The 23,587-nt window shown below is 40.8% G+C and overlaps 1 long non-coding RNA gene across 1 annotated transcript; it reads right to left on the reverse strand.

The window, feature by feature from the left end:
* Nucleotides 1-3,361: 3,361 nt before the first annotated feature.
* On the reverse strand, nucleotides 3,362-21,583 carry LOC117509759. The gene is made up of 3 exons (XR_004560504.1): nucleotides 21,571-21,583; nucleotides 8,543-8,548; nucleotides 3,362-3,518 (listed from the first exon to the last, which is right to left on the reverse strand). It is a non-coding gene; the product is annotated as an uncharacterized LOC117509759 (long non-coding RNA).
* Between the last annotated feature and the right edge of the window lie 2,004 nt (nucleotides 21,584-23,587).

The following is a 23,587-nucleotide window of genomic DNA, read 5'->3' on the forward strand; positions in this document are numbered from 1 at the left end:
CTCTAACAGTTTCTGAAAAAATTCTGATGGAAAAAAAGCCCAAATCATTCCGCCATTTCCTGACAATGGAAATCCGACGAGGGCGCTGGACCACTCCTCCCACAAGGCGTGCTCACAGGCGAATGACGCAACCGACAGGCGTGGAAAAACTCACGCATGCGCACGAAGGTTCAAGCTTGGCTGACGTAAAAACATATGAATCAAATCCATATAGTTTTTGAAAAAATAAAAAGGACCGTTACTTTATGGACAGACCTCGTATTAATATCTTTAATATGATGCGAGTGTGCACATCTCTTTTCACCCCTGATTATTTCCCATCTTTAACTTAACTTTATAATTAAATTAATTGAGGATCACACAAGTATCTTGTGTTGCAGCAGACAGTGTATTTGACTGGACTGGGACTGATTCTCTTCTGTACTTTTTTTTTTTTTAATCAAATATTGGCTGTACAAATGTGGGACTGAGTTTGAATAAATGTAACAGCACAGAAAACAGATTTATGGTGAAACTCTTAAAAACATTGATCATGCCTATATGAATTTCTATTTATGTCTAGTTGTCAGATGATAACCAAGATGGCGGCGCTGTGGCAACAGTCAGCAAATGAGCGGATCAGCCCGGTCCTCCATCTCGTGAGTACATAGAAATCAATATCCCAAACATGTGCCAGGGCAACTACAAAGTGCTCCATAAGAAGCATTTCAAGGTCCTGGAGTGGCCGAGCCAGTCTCCAGACCTGAACTCAATAGACAATCTTTGGAGGGAGCTGAAACTCTGAAGAGACTGAGATCCTTTGGAGTGAGCAGGCCTCTGTTTAAGACCTATGACTCTGTTGTAGCCCCTGCTCTCCTCTATGCTGTCGTCTGTTGGGCCACGGGCAGCACAGAGCGGGAGAGAAAGAGACTGAATAAGGTGGTCAGGAAGTCCAGCTCTGTCCTGGGCTGTCCTCTGGAGGAGGTGGCTGAGACAAGGGTGTTAGCCAAGTTCAAATCCATCATGAACAACTCCTCTCACCCTCTGCACCGGACTGTAGTGGAGCTGAGCAGCTCGTTCAGTGACAGGCTGAGGCACCCTCAGTGCAAGAAGGAATGATACCGCAGGTCGTTCCTCCCTGCTGCTGTCAGACTGTACAATATCACTGTGAAATAACCACATGCAATAATCTGTCCACAAATCATGTGCAATAGCACTAATATCACCTTACCACATCTAAATTCCACTTCACATATTGTAAAGAAGATGCTCCTATCTTTTTTTTCAATTCCAATCATGTTTGTTATATATATATATATATATATATATATATATATATATATATATATATATATACAGTCCCGGCGCCAGAAAAAAAATATTAAGGGGGCAATGAGTTTATCACAGGGGGCGGAGTCCCCCCCCCCCCCAAAAAAAGTGCACACCGGAGAAGACGTGCCTCTGAGCGTGCGTAATGAATTGGGTGCGCTCCTGGAAAGCTCGTGTATTTAGGCTACACCGTTGTAAGAGACTGACTAAGAGTAAAGAGTCATGACATTTTTCGAATTATTATTTGAACGTATAGACCCTCGGTCAAGTGATCTCCTGCATACCACACAGAGCCGGTGTTCTGTCGAGATGAGGTGCGCCAACTTTCGACACTCTGAGCTGTGACGTACCTTCGTGTTGTCCAATAGGAACAACGCATCGGGCCAAAACACGGATGACTCGTGGCAGAAACCACTGATCTGTACAAAATGGATTGGACCAATCCGATTGGTGCAGAAACCACTGATCTGTACAAAATGGATCGGACCAATCCAATTGGTGCAGAAACCACTGATCTGTACAAAACATTAATTGTGACAGGACTGCTCATTTATGGAGCAGTTTTCTGAAGAAAAATCATTGGAAATGTTTTTTGTTGTTGTTTGTTACCTCAAAATTTCTGATTACTGTTAAAAAAAGTTTAGAACACTTGTAATTAAAATAGCTAAATAAATCAATAAATGGTTCTTTAGAAACCTTTCATCTGTAAATTAAAACCACCTGTTATTTCATATTAGATAATTTCTTGTTTAACATAAGGAACCTCAGACATTTATTTTTAGACAAATAAAATAACATGAAAACTTGTATATTTTTTAAGTCTGGTAGATTATTTATATCTCATTTCAACCAGAAAAACAAACACTAAATAAATACAAATGTTTATTATAAATGCAAAAGGAAATAATTTAACAGTGACTGCAGTGTGATTGTAAAGTAGGATTTCTGTGACATAAACCTCATGATGAATTTTTTTTATAGTCATTTAAACTTGTAATTTCATCAAAATATATAATTGCCTTTAATGTTATCAGGACAGAGTCATTTAATATGTATTTGAGCACAATAAGTGGAGAGCTTCTACTTGTGCAAATGTCTTTTGACTTTGATTTCGTGGACATTTTTAATGATCCGTTCATTTATTGTTAAAATATAAAATGAAACAGCTTTTTAAAAAATAATAAAATAGTTGCTGTTCAAAGAGCCTTTTATTTAGAAGCAGGTGATGTTCTGCTGGATTCTCAGGACCAGATGAAGGTCTCTTCTGCAGCTTTGAACTCTGGTGGTGTTGCTGAAAAGCAGAGATGTTTTCTTTCGACCGGACTTCGCAGTGTTCAGCTCATCAATGGAAGTTTGGTTGTCTGCACAGCAAATGTTCCTGATTGGGACAAATAAAAATATTTATTTAAATATAAAGAAACAACAGTTTATACATAAAAATAAGAGGAAAAACGGCAACAAAAAAAAAAACGATGGAAAAAACACCCGAAAAAATAAGTTATAAGTTAACTAATTTAATAAGTTATTAAATTAAGTTAAATATATATATATAAAAATAATTTTATTTATCCTTGCAGACGCTGTTTGATGCACATTTTCCTCTACTTGCACCCATCTTGTTTTGACGTAATGTGAATTTCTCCTCTGTGAGATCAATAATGTGTTATCTTAACTCCAAAGCTGAAAGAACTGGTGAAGATCTATATGGAGGAGTGGACCAAAATCCCTGCTGCAGTGTGCAAACTTGGTCAAGAACTACAGGAAACGTCTGACCTCTGTAATTGCAAATAAATTTTCTGCACCAAATATAAGGTCTGTTTTTCAATTGTATCAAATACTTATTTCATGCAATAAAATGCAAATTAATTAGTTAAAAATCATACAATGTGATTTTCAGAGGATTTTGTTTACAGTCTGTCTCACAGTTGACGTTTACCTACAATAAAAAAAATTACAGACCTCTCCAATCTTTGTAGGTGGGAAAACTTGCAAAATTGACAGTGGTGAAATACTTATTTGCCCCACTGTATCTCCAGATGCACTTCAGAACATCCAGTGATGGAGATGAACACCAAAACCTGAATTCCAGGAGGAAGAAGAGAACATCTCTGCTCTTCAAAATGTGAGGAAAGTGTCTCCAAAAACTCCACCAATTTGAGGTTGAAGCTGCAGAGGAGATCTTCATCTGGCTAAATGTCCTGAGGGTCTAGCTCACCTGTTGTCTGAAAACAAACACTTCCTGCTACATTTCTAAATAAAACAAAGGCTCTTTAAAGAGCAACTATTATTTGAAAAAGCTGTTTCATTTCATATTTTAACATTACATGAATGAATCATTAAAAATGTCTATGAAGTCAAAATTCAGTCAATAAGACACTTGGATAGGTAAAAGCTCCACCCCTACTGTGCATAATTTCAAAGCATTCACAGTCACTAGAATAGTCAAATTTGTATTTTAGTAATTACTCTGTCCTGATTACAACATTACAAGCAATCATCTAGTCAACAAAGATGTAAGTAAATGTTGAAATGACTAAAAAAGGATTTCATTGTGAGATTTATGTCACATTGAGAAATCCTGATTAACAGACACACTGCAGTCATCTCCTGTTGTGTTTATAATAAATATTTATATTTATTTATGGTGTTTTTTGTAGCTTATTCGTAGCTTTGGAGGCCAGGCTGGGCGAATTGGAGACTCGGCTCCGCATCATGGAAAATTCTACAGGTAGCCAGGCCCCTGTAGTCGGTGCGGACCAAGGTAGCTTAGCCGCCGTTAGTTTCCCTCTGGCAGATCCCGAGCAGCCGGGAAAGCAGGCCGACTGGGTGACTGTGAGGAGGAAGCGTAGCCCTAAACAGAAGCCCCGTATACACCGCCAACCCGTTCACATTTCTAACCGTTTTTCCCCACTCGGCGACATACCCGCCGAGGATCAAACTCTGGTTATTGGCGACTCTGTTTTGAGAAATGTGAAGTTAGCGACACCAGCAACCATAGTCAATTGTCTTCCGGGGGCCAGAGCAGGCGACATTAAAGGAAATTTAAAACTGCTGGCTATGGCTAAGCGTAAATTTGGTAAGATTGTAATTCACATCGGCAGTCATGACAACCGTTTACGCCAATCGGAGGTCACTAAAATTAACATTGAATCGGTGTGTAACTTTGCAAAAACAATGTCCCCAATCGGACCGGGAGTGACATGTTTAGCCGCATGTTCTCCTTGAATCGCTGGCTGTCTGAGTGGTGTCCAAAAAATGAGGTGGGCTTCATAGATAATTGGCAAAGCTTCTGGGGAAAACCTGGTCTTGTTAGGAGAGACGGCATCCATCCCACTTTGGATGGAGCAGCTGTCATTTGTAGAAATCTGGCCAATTTTCTTAAATCCTCCAAACCGTGACTATCCAGGGTTGGAACCAGGAAGCAGAGTTGTAGTCTTACACACCTCTCTGCAGCTTCTCTCCCCCTGCCATCCCCTCATTACCCCATCCCCGTAGAGACGGTGCCTGCTCCCAGACCACCAATAACCAGCAAAAATCTATTTAAGCATAAAAACTCAAAAAGAAAAAATAATGTAGCACCTTCAACTGCACCACAGACTAAAACAGTTAAATGTGGTCTATTAAACATTAGGTCTCTCTCTTCTAAGTCCCTGTTAGTAAATGATATAATAATTGATCAACATATTGATTTATTCTGCCTTACAGAAACCTGGTTACAGCAGGATGAATATGTTAGTTTAAATGAGTCAACACCCCCGAGTCACACTAACTGCCAGAATGCTCATAGCACGGGCCAAGGCGGAGGATTAGCAGCAATCTTCCATTCCAGCTTATTAATTAATCAAAAACCCAGACAGAGCTTTAATTCATTTGAAAGCTTGACTCTTAGTCTTGTCCATCCAAATTGGAAGTCCCAAAAAACAGTTTTATTTGTTGTTATCTATCGTCCTCCTGGTCGTTACTGTGAGTTTCTCTGTGAATTTTCAGACCTTTTGTCTGACTTGGTGCTTAGCTCAGATAATTATAGTGAGCGATTTTAACATCCACACAGATGCTGAGAATGACAGCCTCAACACTGCATTTAATCTATTATTAGACTCAATTGGCTTTGCTCAAAATGTAAATGAGTCCACCCACCACTTTAATCATATCTTAGATCTTGTTCTGACTTATGGTATGGAAATTGAAGACTTAACAGTATTCCCTGAAAACTCCCTTCTGTCTGATCATTTCTTAATAACATTTACATTTACTCTGATGGACTACCCAGCAGTGGGGAATAAGTTTCATTACACTAGAAGTCTTTCAGAAAACACTGTAACTAGGTTTAAGGATATGATTCCTTCTTTATGTTCTCTAATGCCATATACCAACACAGTGCAGAGTAGCTACCTAAACTCTGTAAGTGAGATAGAGTATCTCGTCAATAGTTTTACATCCTCATTGAAGACAACTTTGGATGCTGTATCTCCTCTGAAAAAGAGAGCTTTAAATCAGAAGTGCCTGACTCCGTGGTATAACTCACAAACTCGCAGCTTAAAGCAGATAACCCGTAAGTTGGAGAGGAAATGGCGTCTCACTAATTTAGAAGATCTTCACTTAGCCTGTTGCTCTATAAAAAAAAGCCCTCCGTAAAGCTAGGACATCTTACTACTCATCACTAATTGAAGAAAATAAGAACAACCCCAGGTTTCTTTTCAGCACTGTAGCCAGGCTGACAAAGAATCAGAGCTCTATTGAGTCGAGTATTCCTTTAAGTTTAACTAGTAATGACTTCATGACTTTCTTTGCTAATAAAATTTTAACTATTAGAGAAAAAATTACTCATAACCATCCCAAAGACGTATCGTTATCTTTGGCTGCTTTCAGTGATGCCGGTATTTGGTTAGACTCTTTCTCTCCGATTGTTCTGTCTGAGTTATTTTCATTAGTTACTTCATCCAAACCATCAACATGTCTGTTAGACCCCATTCCTACCAGGCTGCTCAAGGAAGCCCTACCATTATTTAATGCTTCGATCTTAAATATGATCAATCTATCTTTATTAGTTGGCTATGTACCACAGGCTTTTAAGGTGGCAGTAATTAAACCATTACTTAAAAAGCCATCACTTGACCCAGCTATCTTAGCTAATTATAGGCCAATCTCCAACCTTCCTTTTCTCTCAAAAATTCTTGAAAGGGTAGTTGTAAAACAGCTAACTGATCATCTGCAGAGGAATGGTCTGTTTGAAGAGTTTCAGTCAGGTTTTAGAATTCATCATAGTACAGAAACAGCATTAGTGAAGGTTACAAATGATCTTCTTATGGCCTCAGACAGTGGACTCATCTCTGTGCTTGTTCTGTTAGACCTCAGTGCTGCTTTTGATACTGTTGACCATAAAATTTTATTACAGAGATTAGAGCATGCCATAGGTATTAAAGGCACCGCACTGCGGTGGTTTGAATCATATTTATCTAATAGATTACAATTTGTTCATGTAAATGGGGAATCTTCACAGACTAAGGTTAATTATGGAGTTCCACAAGGTTCTGTGCTAGGACCAATTTTATTCACTTTATACATGCTTCCCTTAGGCAGTATTATTAGACGGTATTGCTTAAATTTTCATTGTTACGCAGATGATACCCAGCTTTATCTATCCATGAAGCCAGAGGACACACACCAATTAGCTAAACTGCAGGATTGTCTTACAGACATAAAGACATGGATGACCTCTAATTTCCTGCTTTTACGAGGGCTGTCCGTAAAGTATAGGTCCTTTTTATTTTTTTCAAAAACTATATGGATTTCATTCATATGTTTTTACGTCAGACATGCTTGAACCCTTGTGCGCATGCGTGAGTTTTTCCATGAAGTCGGTTTCAGCATTTTATCCGGATATTCCACTGTTAAAGGAGATTTTTTTAATGAAAGACGTGCGGACGGGTCCGCGCGTCGGGACACAGCCGACGCGGTGCGGCGACACAGGAAAAACACCTCCGTGTTGATAACCATTTGTTAAAATCCAGGCGGCTTTTGATGGCTTTCAGTGGAGTGAGTATATGAGAAATTGTTTATCAGCTGGAGATGTTCCAACTTGTCCTTAAGGCTTCCAATGGAGGTGTTTTTCCTGTGGCGGAGCGTCGCGGCGGATGCGTCCCGACGGATGCGTCCCGCTGCAATCCTTTAACAGTGGAATATCCGGATAAAATGCTGAAACGACTTCTTCTGAAACTTCTCTGTTCTCTCACAACGTCCTGGATCAATAGAGCCTGAAATGTGGAGGTTTTCAGCTTGAACAGGCTGATGACGCTGCCTGAGAGCGCTGCGCGACGTCTCGCACCGTGGGAAGTCCTTAAAGTAACAGTATCACCTCAAAATCTCTCATCAGCTGTTAAAATTTTCACTGAAGACCAGCTTAATTTTTCGAACCATGTCCACTTCGATGTGTCTCACAGGTTTAGAAAAAATTTTGATCAAACAAAGCGCCAGTCTCTCAGCAACTTCTCAGACAAAGGAATTCCGACGAGGGGCTGGACGACTCCTCCCACAAGGAGTGCTCACAGGCGAATGACGTCACCGACAGGCGTGGAAAAACTCACGCATGCGCACGAGGGTTCAAGCATGTCTGACGTAAAAACATATGAATGAAATCCATATAGTTTTTGAAAAAAATAAAAAGGACCTATACTTTACGGACAGACCTCGTAAACTCATAAAACTGAAGTTATTGTACTTGGCCCCACAAATCTTAGAAACATGGTGTCTAACCAGATCCTTACTCTGGATGGCATTACCCTGACCTCTAGTAATACTGTGAGAAATCTTGGAGTCATTTTTGATCAGGATATGTCATTCAAAGCGCATATTAAACAAATATGTAGGACTGCTTTTTTGCATTTACGCAATATCTCTAAAATTAGAAAGGTCTTGTCTCAGAGTGATGCTGAAAAACTCATGCATTTATTTCCTCTAGGCTGGACTATTGTAATTCATTATTATCAGGTTGTCCTAAAAGTTCCCTGAAAAGCCTTCAGTTAATTCAAAATGCTGCAGCTAGAGTACTAACGGGGACAAGAAGGAGAGAGCATATCTCACCCATATTGGCCTCTCTTCATTGGCTTCCTGTTAATTCTAGAATAGAATTTAAAATTCTTCTTCTTACTTATAAGGTTTTGAATAATCAGGTCCCATCTTATCTTAGGGACCTCATAGTACCATATCACCCCAATAGAGCGCTTCGCTCTCAGACTGCAGGCTTACTTGTAGTTCCTAGGGTTTGTAAGAGTAGAATGGGAGGCAGAGCCTTCAGCTTTCAGGCTCCTCTCCTGTGGAACCAGCTCCCAATTCGGATCAGGGAGACAGACACCCTCTCTACTTTTAAGATTAGGCTTAAAACTTTCTTTTTGCTAAAGCTTATAGTTAGGGCTGGATCAGGTGACCCTGAACCATCCCTTAGTTATGCTGCTATAGACTTAGACTGCTGGGGGGTTCTCATGATGCACTGAGTGTTTCTTTCTCTTTTTGCTCTGTATGCACCACTCTGCATTTAATCATTAGTGATTGATCTCTGCTCCCCTCCACAGCATGTCTTTTTCCTGGTTATCTCCCTCAGCCCCAACCAGTCCCAGCAGAAGACTGCCCCTCCCTGAGCCTGGTTCTGCTGGAGGTTTCTTCCTGTTAAAAGGGACTTTTTCCTTCCCACTGTCGCCAAGTGCTTGCTCACAGGGGGTCGTTTTGACCGTTGGGGTTTTTACGTAATTATTGTATGGCCTTGCCTTACAATATAAAGCGCCTTGGGGCAACTGTTTGTTGTGATTTGGCGCTATATAAATAAAGTTGATGATGGTTGATGAAATTGATGATGACGATAAATTGGACATCATTTGACTTATGCAATTTGAAACTGTGGATATAAGTACTTTCTTCTGAGAATACCCAGATTTAATTTTATTAACATCCTGGTGTAAATAAGGTGTCACCACATGTGTAGAACTCAAAAAGAATGATAGGTTGAGTTTTCATTAAACAACTGTAATGTGGTAAAATGTATTCATAAATATGAAACAACAGGCTCTTAATAATTATTAACTATCGCATACTGTATTTTTTTTCAAGATTTGTTTTTTGCATAAGTTTGAAAAAACAACAGATCATAAGTTTAGGATAAATTACTTATGAGTTTAATTTTCGAGTGGCACTAATGACAACACTCATACTGAACATAATTTCGCTTGCATAGACTGATTTTGGAGATCAAGCAATAATTGCAGATGGGCTTTCTGAGGTCCCAGATAGCTTTTCTGATTTCCTTTTCTAACTTTCAGAATTTAGTAAATTAGCATATGGTCCATTGATACCTATGTGTAGACACTAGTCCCTAGAGGCAACTATTTTTGGTTTCAAATCTGGGCAAATGCAGTCCCAAAAAATTCCAAATGTGACAAACAAGAAACAGGTGTTGTAAACAAGTCAATGCTGCTAAAAATACAAACTTGCACAAACAAAGATACTATTCTGACATGGTTTTGCACATAAGACTGACATGGTTTGCACATAAGACTGGCATAGCATGTTTCAAGTACACACATATATGTCAGAAGGTGTGGGGAACATACCATATTCTGTCCCCCCTGGTTGAAAAGGTGGGGGGGACATGTCCCCCCTATCCCCCATCAAATTGCACCCATGTTTGTAAGGATTTTCTTTAGATAACTGCTGTGTATAAATTAACAGTTCTGATGTTCCTCTGACACACATTTCTGCACTCGGTCATCTTCTGTGTTTGGCCTGATGACTTGTTTGTATTGGACCTGCGAAGCTACGTCACAGCATGCAGCGGTGAAAGTTGGACTGAGTTGACTGTGGTTTGACATGAAATGGCAGTGCGCACTACGCTTCTCATTGGAAATAATAGCTTTTAGAACGATGCGTGGTGGAAAAGGCCCTTTACCAAGACCTGAATCTGATTGAAAATCTCTGATCTGAAAATGACTGCACTGACGCTCCCCATCCAACCTGATGGAGCTTGAGAGGTGCTACAATGAGGAATGGGCAAAACTGCCCAAATACAGATGTGGTAACCTTGTGGCATTATATATACAAGAAGACTTGAGGCTGAATTTGCTGTCAAAGGTGCATTAACAAAGTATTGAGCAAAGGGTGTGAATATGTATGTACATGTGATTTCTTAGTTTTTTATTTTTAATAAATTTGCAAAAAACTTCGTTTTGGAATAAGACTGTGGAAAAAGTGACGTGCTGTGAATACTTTCCAGATGCAGTATATATCTACAGCCCTTGTAGACACTGTCCACACCCTGTTGTTCTGGTTCCTGCATGACACACGCTCTATAACACGAAGGTGTTTACATAAACACCAACCCAGTTGCTCTTGTGTTTGGCTGTTTAAACCCCGCGGGGAATGAAGCCACCTCTCGACCGAGCAGCTGTGTGTATGTGTGTGTGTGTGTGTGTGCTCATCTCACCATCTCATGCCCGAGCGAGTCTGCTGATCCGGCATTCAGACGGGAGAGGGCTGAGTGCAATCTGTACCACCAAACAGTTAAATGCCACAATCCTACGTTTTAAGGCTGTAAGTAATATTGGAGACTATTAGTGGAGGAGCTGAAGTGTCAGTGTGTTTGCATCTGCAGGAGACAGTGTTTCCATGTCAGCAGAATATACAAGAATTCTGAAACACAAACGTGCACTTCTGAACACACATCAGTACAGGGAAACCTGCTTTTGTTCCAATTCATGTTCTCTAGAGTAGTACCTGTAGGTGTGTTGAACATAAATGGCTGTGGCAATCTGACAGCTGACCCCAGTGATCTTGACCTTCATTCAAGTGACTGACCTGTGACTGATCTTATCAGGACCATTCTGAAATCCATCCAGTAGTGTGCCACATTTGGTCCAAATCAGATGGAATTGAAATTCCTTTGCTAAATATAATTATTTGTGGACAATTTTGGGGTCAACTTTCATTGAAATACAAAGTTTGGAGTAAATCAGTAAAACGACCTGGGAGGGATAGGCCCAACTAACAGATAAGCATGACATTGGCCCCAGTGGCTGATCTTTAGAAACTTTGACCTTGCTGGACAATTCTGGAACCGATTTTCACATGTGTGTCACATTTGGTGGACATTGGGCTACAAATGAAAATATGACCATGATATGACCCCAAACAAACACCTTAAGGGCAATTCTTGCGTTGAATGCCATCCATATATCAAGTTTGGTGGAAATTGACCAAAGGACCTGGGAGGTGTAGGGGAAACAAGCAGACAGACAAATGTTCCTGAAATTATTGTATGGTAAGTGAAGACGGTTCCTGGATCAAAACTACCTGTGTGAATTCTCCATGTAATGTGTGGGGTTCTATCAGGAAGAACATCAGGCCTAAAACATGTGCCAAATCTACACACAGATCCATAATAGATCTACATTAGAGCCATTTGTACACCGTACACAGTCCCTCCATTTTCAGAGGCCATAAGTAATTGAACAAACTATGTGTTATTGTTACTATAAATCATCACTTTTATGGTCAATTTTCTTGAGTGAAATCAGGGGATGGATACGTGAACATTTCCAAGTCACTAAATATGACTTGGACTTAACTTACAATCAATAACCTTTAGAGCCCAAACGGTATTTACTTGATTTTACGATACCTTAAGAAATTCTCCTTTTAACCCCTTAACGCCTGAATTTCTATAGTTGTATATAAAAAAAGTTTTGTGTGTGTTTTTGCCTTTAAGGATGGTAAATAATGTTGAGATTATTAATTACACTTTTGCACAAAAAATAAATAGTAATTTTGGTATTTTGGTAATAATTTATGTTATAATGTTATAATAATAATGGTATGTTGCAAATTTGCGACAACAGGCATACTGGTCAATTTGGTATGTTGCATATTTGAGTCAAATATTGTAGCATATATGCGACAATAGGCGTTAAGGGGTTAAGGTAATTTATTTTAGTATAATGCCCATGTGTTGCATATCAAAATGTTCAGAACAAACTCAGTTTTCTGAATGTGAGAACGCTGTTTCAAAGTCTGATCTATTAATAGATGTATGATGAAAAGTTGAATAGGATGCAGGAGAGCATCATTAGGGCTCTGAGTGTTAAGAGATAAAAAAAACAGTATAGTTCTGTACAGTAAATGTTTCTGGAGTGAGGTTATCTTAAAACCTACTTGCATTCTACTGTTTGTAATTAGTGTATGCTAATTTATTGTAAATTAAATAAAATTGTTCTTTTTGTGTATGGTATACATGGCTTGGTTACTGTTTTTAATGTGTTCAAATATTTGTTGTAATTTTGTCATTTTTAATTGTACACTAATTTAAAAAATAAAAGTATTATTATTATAGTAGTCAGTTCCAAAAACTGAGGGATCATGCAAAAAGGAGGTGAGGGAAAGACTCCATCCAGACATTGATGATAACGCTGAATGAATTATGGCCTTGTGTGGAGGGAAACATTTGTCTGTTGCATCAGCAGTTATACAATACAACTTTATGGGGCAGTGGAACAAATTATTATTATTTTTTTTTAGTGAAATTTCAGCTATAGTTTGACAGAAGTCACATGGGAGCCTCAACCTTAATTTGATTTGTTTTATTGTATGAAAATTGTGAATCTACCCGTCAGATTCAAGAACATTAACTGCAGACTACCCTTTCATGCAGTGAGAGAAGTGATGCATCGTTACATGGCATTTGACCCAGCTTCTGCTGAGAACTCACTCCATTATTCAACAAATAGGGATCTCAAAGAGGTCAGTTCCAACATGTATGTTTTTAACAACAGTGTCTCCTCCATTATTAGCACTTCTCTTCTCAGAACTAACTGGCAGTGTATGCAAAGGTCAGTGAAGTCAAAATTCAACAAATTTGAGCTTTCAATGCTTTGCTTTACAACAGATTTACACATAAATTTTCTCAGCACATAAAACTCTTGTAATGCAGCACATACACAATAATGGAGGAAGCAAGTCCTACATAGGCCCTGAGGGTCTTTGATGCTCTGGATTCCGTAGTGTGAAGAGGATGAGAACCTACAACTCCCCCTGGAGGGCATTCCAGTTCATCCTGAAAATAGAGGCGATGCACACAAAATGTGTTATACTGTGGATAAAGCTTTACATGTATGAATTTCTAACAGATGACTAATACATATTGTACAGAATTATCTACCTTTCAAACATAGGTGACGTGTTGTTGATCCCATTTTTAAATGTATGCTCCTTGATCAGAGTACACATAAAAAAACATGCCTAAAATTAAAGTATTCAACACATTGTTTTAATTTTCACTATCTGCACTGTCCCAGTCACCCAACTCTAAACGGGTATTGGCCTTGACTTGGGGAAGTAACCTTTCCCAGTCAATTGAGTGACATCTGGTCCAGGGGAGCCGTAGACTCTCAGCCACTACAGAAACGGTATTTGTGGATAAGCACCAGCACCAGCTGATCTCACTCCTCTTCAACAGCTTATCCGAGATCAGGCTGCAGGGGCAACAGCTCTAGTAGGGGACCTCAGACTTCTCTCTCCTGGGCCACATTGACCACCTCTGACTGGAGGATCCCGAGGTGTTTCCAGGACAGTGTGGAGATATAATCTCTCCACCTAGTCCTGGGTCTTACCCAGGATCTCCTCCCAGATGGATGTGTCTGGAACATCTCCCTATTACCGAGCCACCTCAGCTGGCTCCTTTCAATGTGAAGGAGCAGCAGCTCTACTCTGAGCTCCCCAAAGATGACCAAACCTCTCACCCTTTCTCTAAGAGAGACACCAGCCACCCTCCTAAGGAAGCTCATTTCAGCCACTTGTACCCACGATCTAGTTCTTTTGATCATGACCCAACCCTCATGATCGTAGGCGAGAGAAAGAATGAAGAATGACCAGTAGATCAAGAGCTTCGCCTTTTGGCTCAGCTCCCTTTTCATCACAGCAGTACAGTAGAGCGAATGAAATACCATCCCTTGCTGCGCCTATTCTCTGACCAATCTCATGCTCCATTGTCCCCTCACTCGTGAACAAGACCCCGAGGTCCTTGAAATCCTTCAGTTGGGGCAAGGCTGCGTTCCCTACCCAGAGTAGGCAATCCATCGGTTTCCTGCTGAGAACCATGGCCTCAGATTTAGAGGTGCTGATCCTCATCCCTGCCGCTTCACAGTTGGCTGTGAACTGATCCAGTGAGTGTTGGAGGTCACCAGCCAATGAAGCCAATAGGACCACATCATCTGCAAAAAGCAGTGATGAGACCCTGAGCCCACAAAACTGGAAACCCTCCTCCCACTGACTACACCTCGATATCCTGCCCATAAATATCACAAACAGGATTGGTGACCAGGCACAACTCTGGCGGAGGCCAGCCCCCACCGGAAGTGAGTCAGACTTACTGCCAAGCACCTGAATACGGCTCTCACTTTGTAAGTACAGAGATTAGATGGTCTTGAGAAGGGACCCCCTCACTCCATACTCCCACAGTATCTCCTGGGGTACCTGATCATGCGCCTTCTCCAAGTCCACAAAACACATGCAGACTGGATGGGCATACTCCCAGGCACCCTCCAAGATCCTTGTGAGAGTGAAGAGCTGGTCAGTTGTTCCATGACCAGGACGGAACCCACATTGTTCCTCTTCAATCAGAGGCTCAACTATTAGCCGAACGCTCCTTTCCAGCACCCTGGAGTAGACTTTACCAGGGAGGCTGAGTAGTGTGATGCCCCTGTAATTGGCACACACTATCTGGTCCCCCTTTTAAATATGGGGACCACCACCCCAGTTTGCCAATCCTTAGGCACTGTCCCAGACCTCAATGCAATGTTGAAGAGACGTCTCATCCAAGACAGTCCCTCCCCACCTAGAGCCTTCAGCATTTCTGGACGGATCTCATCAACTCCCATTGCCATTGTGGAGTTGTTTGACTACCTCAGTGACTTCCACCAGGGAAATTGATGATAATCCTACATCAGCTTCCTGCTCTGCCCCAAAGGTGCAGGGAGGCAACCCTCTTGTCTCCCGGGGTAAACTCCAATGTAGCGGCACTCAGCTGGGGACTCGTGAGTATCCCAACACCTGCTCGGCGCCTCACATCCTGGGCAACTCCAGAGAATAAGATACAACCCCATCAAGGAGAGTGTTTTTTTAATGCACTTAAGATCAGCTGGTGATGATCAGCCAGAACCAAACAAACAAAAACAGGACGAAACTCTCAAATGTGTAGGTGGTGTTGTGCTATTGAATGGTTATAAAGGAATCCTATGAGTTGCACCACTCTGCTCTTCTCATTCAAATCTATGCTTTGTTTTTCTGCACAGCTCTGAAGCTGTTTTCCAGAAGAAATACCTCACTCTTGTGGTCTCTGAAATTGCTATTTGCATCATTCTTAACATGGTATTTTGTGTAGCTGTGAGCCGCATCTTGAATGGCAGAAGGAAAGTGGAACAGGGTTAACAAGTGCATGGCAACTTCCCACAGTGCAAAGCCTGTCACTCACACAAAAGGAAACCCAGAATGTTCACCAACTTACTGGTGTCAAGATGATGCCAACTGTGACCTTCAGGTCTGAGGGGCTCTGGGGGACACAGAGTTAGCGTCTCAGATCGTGGTAGATTCCTCTCTGCTGTGGTTCCACGTACACAGACTGGGTTGTGTCTGGATTTCATCACCGCTGAACAATCCTGCTCCCAATTAAGTCACACAGAGGTAAGAGAAGCTGGAGCCCTTTAAAGTGAGAGCTGTCGCAATCAGTGTTTCAATAGTGATCTTCAATGGTAATGACATGGGTTGTGGCACATCAAAACCACCAGGTCTTTTTAAATTGAGATGCTGAAATCACTGGTTTATCTCTCAGTCATCATGAGTCAGCTGGTGTACAGTCGACGGTGATGTGTATTAGCCCTAACAGTTGGGGCAAAATGCATACATATATTAAAAATTTGTCTTAAGAACAAAAAAACTGTTTTTACATCTTAGTGTACAAACATTATTAATGAAAACAAGCTGTCAAGAGCTGTTGAAATGTTAAGACTTTGGATTCATGATTGACCCCCAACACAAGACAGGCCTTCACCGCCAAAGGTGGCACTTTTGAATAAAGAAAAAATTCCAGGACTTTCTAAGCTCCTTCATATGAAGATTTGCTATTTGCTGCAGTATCACCACCTGCCAGGTGGAGGCAGAGAACAAGAGAGTAAACACTTCAGGCCAATCCGTCAACGCTTCCCAATCCGTCGGATGCGTTTCCAAGTCAGACGCATCGCTTCGGAAGCAGCAAGGGGGCGGAGATTGCTTCGTCACACTCTGGCTGTTTCCACAACCTGAAAAAAGTTCAGCGATCGCCATCTTGAATTTGCGTCACCTGATCCACAAAAAAGCTTTAAAAAACAGCAGTAGAACGATTCTCCCATCACCCTGCTGGGAGAAGATTTTTTTCAGCTACTTTTCGGAGTGACGCCGACCGAGGGAGGACTGGCGACTTGGTGGGATATCGATCGAACCGCGACAGCGGGCCAACCCGCACGGAGAAGCCGGCCTTCAGGCATCATTCCTGGGCAGACTGAGGCAGGCAGCCGGGGGGTGATGGGGCAAACCCACTCAGTCCGAAATCTCCCACTTTATTGATATATGCAAAGTCCGAGTTTGACCAACGGAGTTTAGTTCTGCAGCTTTATCGAGGTGAGAATAATATAAAAATAAAATGTGACGTTTACTGAACTGCTGTGAAGGTTTATTGATCGGCTAACGTTAGCTTAGCCTTTTAGCACAGTTGATCTGAGTGAATGCTTTAATTTGTAAATGGATCAGTCTTTTTTATTTTTAACAAATAAAGCTACAGCTTTTTTCAGACACCACAAAAGCTCAACTTTAAATAACTTATTTTTTCAGGTGTTTTTTTTTTTCATCTTTTTTTCCCCTTTTTTATATATACTCAACAAAAATATAAACGCAACACTTTTGGTTTTGCTCTCATTTTGTATGAGATGAACTCAAAGATCTAAAACCTTTTCCACATACACAATATCACCATTTCCCTCAAATATTGTTCACAAACCAGTCTAAATCTGTGATAGTTGAGCACTTCTCCTTTGCTGAGATAATCCATCCCACCTCACAGGTGTGCCATATCAAGATGCTGATTAGACACCATGATTAGTGCACAGGTGTGCCTTAGACTGCCCACAATAACAGGCCACTCTGAAAGGTGCAGTTTTGTTTTATTGGGGGGGATACCAGTCAGTATCTGGTGTGACCACCATTTGCCTCATGCAGTGCAACACATCTCCTTCGCATCATCCATGAAGAGAACACCTCTCCAACGTGCCAAACGCCAGCGAATGTGAGCATTTGCCCACTCACGTCGAACTGGACGAACTGGAGTCAGGTCGAGACCCCGATGAGGACGACGAGCATGCAGATGAGCTTCCCTGAGACGGTTTCTGACAGTTTGTGCAGAAATTCTTTGGTTATGCAAACCGATTGTTCCAGCAGCTGTCCGAGTGGCTGATCTCAGACGATCTTGGAGGTGAACATGCTGGATGTGGAGGTCCTGGGCTGGTGTGGTTACACGTGGTCTGCGGTTGTGAGGCTGGTTGGATGTACTGCCAAATTCTCTGAAACGCCTTTGGAGACGGCTTATGGTAGAGACATGAACATTCAATACACGAGCAACACCTCTGGTTGACATTCCTGCTGTCAGCATGCCAATTGCACGCTCCCTCAAATCTTGCGACATCTGTGGCATTGTGCTGTGTGATAAAACTGCACCTTTCAGAGTGGTCTTTTATAGTGGGCAGTCTAAGGCACACCTGTGCACTAATCATGGTGTCTAATCAGCATCTTGATATGGCACACCTGTGAGGTGGGATGGATTATCTCAGCAAAGGAGAAGTGCTCACTATCACAGATTTAGACTGGTTTGTGAACAATATTTGAGAGAAATGGTGATATTGTGTATGTGGAAAAAGTTTTAGATCTTTGAGTTCATCTCATACAAAATGGGAGCAAAACCAAAAGTGTTGCGTTTATATTTTTGTTGAGTGTATAAATTGTTTAGTGTTTCTTTATATTTAAAGAAATATTTTTATTTGTCTCAATCAGGAACATTTGCTGTGCAGACAACCAAACTTCCATTGATGAACTGAACACCACGAAGTCCAGTCGAAAGAAAACATCTCTGCTCTTCAGAAACACCACGAGAGTTCAAAGTTGCAGAAGAGACCTTCATCTGGTCCTGAGAATCCAGCAGAACATCACCTGCTTCTAAATAAAAGGCTCTTTCAACAGCAACTATTTTATTATTTTTTAAAAAGCTGTTTCATTTTATATTTTAACAATAAATGAACGGATCATTAAAAATGTCCACGAATCAAAGTCCAAAGACATTTGCACAAGTAGAATCTCTCCACTTATTGCGCTCAAATTCATATTTTAGAAATAACTCTGTCCTGATATTTTAGCGAAATTACAAATTGAAATGTCCATTAAAAAAATTCATCATGAGGTTTATGTCACAGAAATCCTACTTTACCACCACACTGCAGTCATTGTTAAATTATTTCCTGTTTATAATAAACATTTGTATTTACAGTGTCTGTTTTTATGGTTGAAATGAGATATAAGTAATCTACCAGACTTAAAAAAAATGTACAAATTTCCATGTTATTTTGTCTAAAAATAAATGTCTGAGGTTCTGTATGTTAAACAAGAAATTATCTAATCTGAAATAACAGGTGGTTTAAATTTACTGATGAAAGGTTTCTAAAGAACCATTTATTGATTTATTTAGTTATTTTAATTACAAGTGTTCTAAACTTTTTTTTAACATTAATCAGAAATTCTGAGGTAACCAACAACAACAAAAAACATTTCCAAGGATTTTTCTTCAGAAAACTGCTCCATAAATGAGCAGTCTTGTGACACGTATGTTTTGCACAAATCAGTGGTTTCTGCACCAATCCATTTTGTAGAGATCAGTGGTTTCTGCCACTAGTTTTCCGTGTTTTGGCCCGAAACGTCGTTCCTATTGGACAACGCAAAGGTACGTCACAGCTCAGAGCAGAGTTGGATTGGATTGAACTTTGACCACGTCAGCCTGCCGACAAGCGGCAATGCGCACTCCCGTCAGAAGCATTGCTTTAGCTCGGCTTTTGACGCAACGCTTCTGATGCATCTAAAAAGCAACGTGTCTCATTGAAAATAATGCTTTTTAGACCGATTTTTGACGCATCTGACGTATTCAATGTGAAAGGCCCATAAGAATATGCACAGGCAGGGGCAGATCCACAATTATGTAAAGGGGTGTGGGCGGGGGGGAGGGCATAGATTTGTGAATGAGTAAGGTGTGACTAAGGGGAGGATGCTCACCAGAAATAAAAAAAAAAAAAATTAGGTGCCATTTCCTGCATTTTGGCACATATTCTACCACAAATTTTTAATTTGTACTTGTACAATCTTGAATGTGATGCGATGACGTTATGATGACAAATAACAGAAAACATATGAAATGTCTGTGGCTAAAAAAGTGAACACCCTCACTGAATCACAGTCTGGTAGAAATGATTTTTATTTCTTTGGTCCATGAAAAGGGAGGGGTGGCGTGCGCCCACAGTCGTGAGTAACAATACGTGTTTAGCTTTGCCATCTTAGTGCAGGAGATAAGTAAAAGAATTGTTCAGTTGATAATTCAAGCACCAAGTCTGGTTTAAATACTCCTGAGGCGTCCTTTTCTTCAAAAAAAGCTGTTAGCCACATGAAAGTTTAAAATAGCCTATTAGCGCAAAGCTATTTGGCAAGAAAATATAGGCGATTATGGTACTAAATCATTAAATGGGATGCTCCAAAACACAAAAGTAATATTTTAAGATATAATCTGAGTCATCTCCATTTTAAAAGCAACATTTTTCATGCAGTGAACCTATGTTTTTACTGTCGTACACTGACGGAAACTCACAAATACATGCAAAATATGGTTACATTGGATACAGACAGTCCATGTAATTTTATTTCCTTTACACTACTTGACATTAAATGAGGTCTACATATACAGGTATATATTTCACATTTGTAGCCACATAGTGCTGTGCAGCTCAGTCCAAAGCTGCAGTATTTACATTTTCCTTTGCAAAGCCTCTTTCTAGTGAGGACTACTGTTCATCCTAAGGACATGGCTGACTTTAAAAACAAAAACACTACCTCTACTGCTAAACCCTTTACACCCAGTACAATATTTAACAGTATAACATTGAAATAAACCAAGATTGTGCAGATATGACAAAAATACATATTTCTGGGTGCCATGTTAAAGAAAAATGGTCACCATCTTGAAAACTGAAGGGCCTAATGGTGTTTCTTGCAAAAAGTAGGCCAAGAAGTACCATTGTGTCAAATTTGGTGTGCATCACAAAATGAAAGATTCTTATGATATATACACATTTATCGGCTACACTGTATACTATGACATTTGTTCAGAGCTACACTTGTTGTCCACAAGCAGAAAAGTGTCCAACATTACAGCAGAAATAAACATGTTTACAGTGTGGTACAAAAAATGGTTTTGGTCTCTGCAAGTTTCCCCTTTCAAGAGATCTTTACGGGGGAGGAGGAGTTATACAACTCATCCGTTTAAGCTATTTTATGCCATGAACTTATGATTAATTAAGGGGTGTGGTCACTTTGAAAGTGAGCATCCTGGTCCAGCTGGCGGGTCCTTTATGTACATTTTATCACAAATATTTGAGATAATATGGTTTGCTGTGCAGTGAATTGTACCAGTTGGACATCTCAGAAGTTGGTGCTCCAGTATTGCCATTGAGTGAAATTTTAGTATTATTTAATTGGTATGTTAGCACTATTTGCACTAACTAGCATGTATTAATAGCTTGGTGATGTTAGATTTCTTGATGGTGACATGGTTATTGAGCCCACATGTTGCCCAGTTTCCAGTCTGTAAAAATAAAAAAATAATGCATTCATCAATCACCCAAACCAAGTTGCATAGCCTGTTAGCCTTAGCTAGCTTTCCAAATACAACGTAGGTGAGTGTGTTCAGGTCCTCATTCATTGTGCCCAGGTCACACCCGTTTTGCCCACTCTACAACCGTTTATCCATTTATGGTTTGGCACAGGCAAGTTGGTGATATCAAGAGCCCAACCCATCAATTTGGACGTCAAACCTTCTCTTCAGAAAATCTATGGCTGATATCACAGATGGTTTCCCTTATTTAGTTCATGGTGATGCGGCGTAACAACAACACAACACCTGATGAACACACAGCTATTATCCAATGGAGTTAAACAAGTTCAACCATTGTCTCCAAAATAGCATTATGAATAATGAATGAAACATGGATGTGCGTCAGCCAAACAGTTCTGTGAGTGAAACTGAGTCATTAATTATCACGGCAATACTTGTATAACTTTTCAGATGACCAAGAGCTCAGTCAGGTCTCACCTATGGCTGAGAAACTGAAGTCCATAAAACATGTATAAAATAAAATAACCAGTGGAGCAAAATCACAGGAGCAATGTTCTGGATCATCAATGTGTAAGTAAAAAATGTGATCAAATGTGATTTTGGATGTTAAACCTCATATTTTGCATCTTTAATGGGACAGCTGAGATCAAAATGGCAGTTGCACCATTAAACAACAAAGCTGTTTTAAGTGTTTTCTTATGACACATAACTCTGTGATAATGACCACATTATAAAAACTGTGCTCAGACTTGGCAGGAAGAGTCTTTTTTACACACAAGTATGACTAAAAACTATTTTATTAGATAAATGTTTGTTGATGACACTGGATTTGTCATACTTTCTTTTTTCCCCATTAGCTGTATGAGCCTACATCATGGGGGAAATAGTGCATTATTAATACGAGATCTGTTAGAAAAGTATCCAACCTTATTATTTTTTTCAAAAACCATATGGATTTGAATCACGTGTGATTGCGTCAGACAAGCTTGAACCCTCGTGCACATGCGTGAGTTTTTCCACGCCTGTCGGTTGCGTCATTTGCCTGTGAGCAGGCTTTGAGTGAAGAGTGGTCCACCCCCTCGGCAGGATTTCATTGTCAGGAAATGGCGGAATGATTTGGGCTTTTTTTCCATCAGAATTTTTTCAGAAACTCTTAGAGACTGGCAGCTGGAAACCATTCGAAAAATTTATCTGGCTTTCGGTGAAAATTTTACGGGCTTCACAGAGAATAAGGACTGTTACTACAGCTTTAAGGACGGCCTTAAGGACGCTCGGCGCGCCGCGCTCCGTGCCGCCATTGAGAGCCACAAACCACCAGATAATTTCTAAACGGATGGCTCTGTGGAGCCGGACCGTCGTATGCACTTTCTCTGGTTATCACAAGAGCTGGACATCAACCATTTTCCGGCAGATTTCACTTTATCAAGAGATTTTGTCATGGAAAGCCGAGCGGCGGCTTCGCGCGTCATGACCGATTTGCTGATGGAGCGAGACAAAGGAACACCTCCGTTTTGGTCTCACAGGACGGCTTTGAGATGGCGTTCAGACAGCTGTCGGTGGTTTTTCCATCGAGTGATTATCCAAGAAATTGTGGATGTGCCTGGACATGCCAAAACATGTCCTGTGAGGCTTCATCACGGCGTTGCTGTGCGCCATGCGGCACCGCCGCGACATGCGAAGCCTCCGCTCCTCTTTCCATCACAAAAACTCCTGTAACAGTGGAATGTGCCATTCATTTCCAAACTGGACGCTGTGTTTTATCCGGGACGTCGTCTGACTAGCACAGGAATTGTGAAAAGACGTGGACATCAGCACTTTTTCGGCACATTGAAACAGACATGCAGAGGAATTCCGCATGTCTTGGCTTTCCATGACAAAATGTCTTGTTAAAAGTGAAATCTGCCAGAAAATGGTTGATTTCCAGCTCTTGTGATAACCAGAGAAAGTGCACACGACGGTCTCGGATCCACAGAGCCATCCGTTTAGAAATGATCCGGTGATTTGTGGCTCTCGATGGCGGCACAGAGCGCGGCGTGCCGAGCGTCCTTAGAGCCGTCCTTAAAGCTGTAGTAACAGTCCTTATTCTCTGTGAAGCCCGTAAAATTTTCACCGAAAGCCAGATAAATTTTTCAAATGGTTTCCAGATGCCAGTCTCTAACAGTTTCTGAAAAAATTCTGATGGAAAAAAAGCCCAAATCATTCCGCCATTTCCTGACAATGAAAATCCACCGAGGGGGGTGGACCACTCCTCACTCAAAGCCTGCTCACAGGCGAATGTCGCAACCGACAGGCGTG

This window comes from Thalassophryne amazonica, chromosome 5, assembly GCF_902500255.1.
Source record: "Thalassophryne amazonica chromosome 5, fThaAma1.1, whole genome shotgun sequence".
NCBI lineage: Eukaryota > Metazoa > Chordata > Actinopteri > Batrachoidiformes > Batrachoididae > Thalassophryne > Thalassophryne amazonica.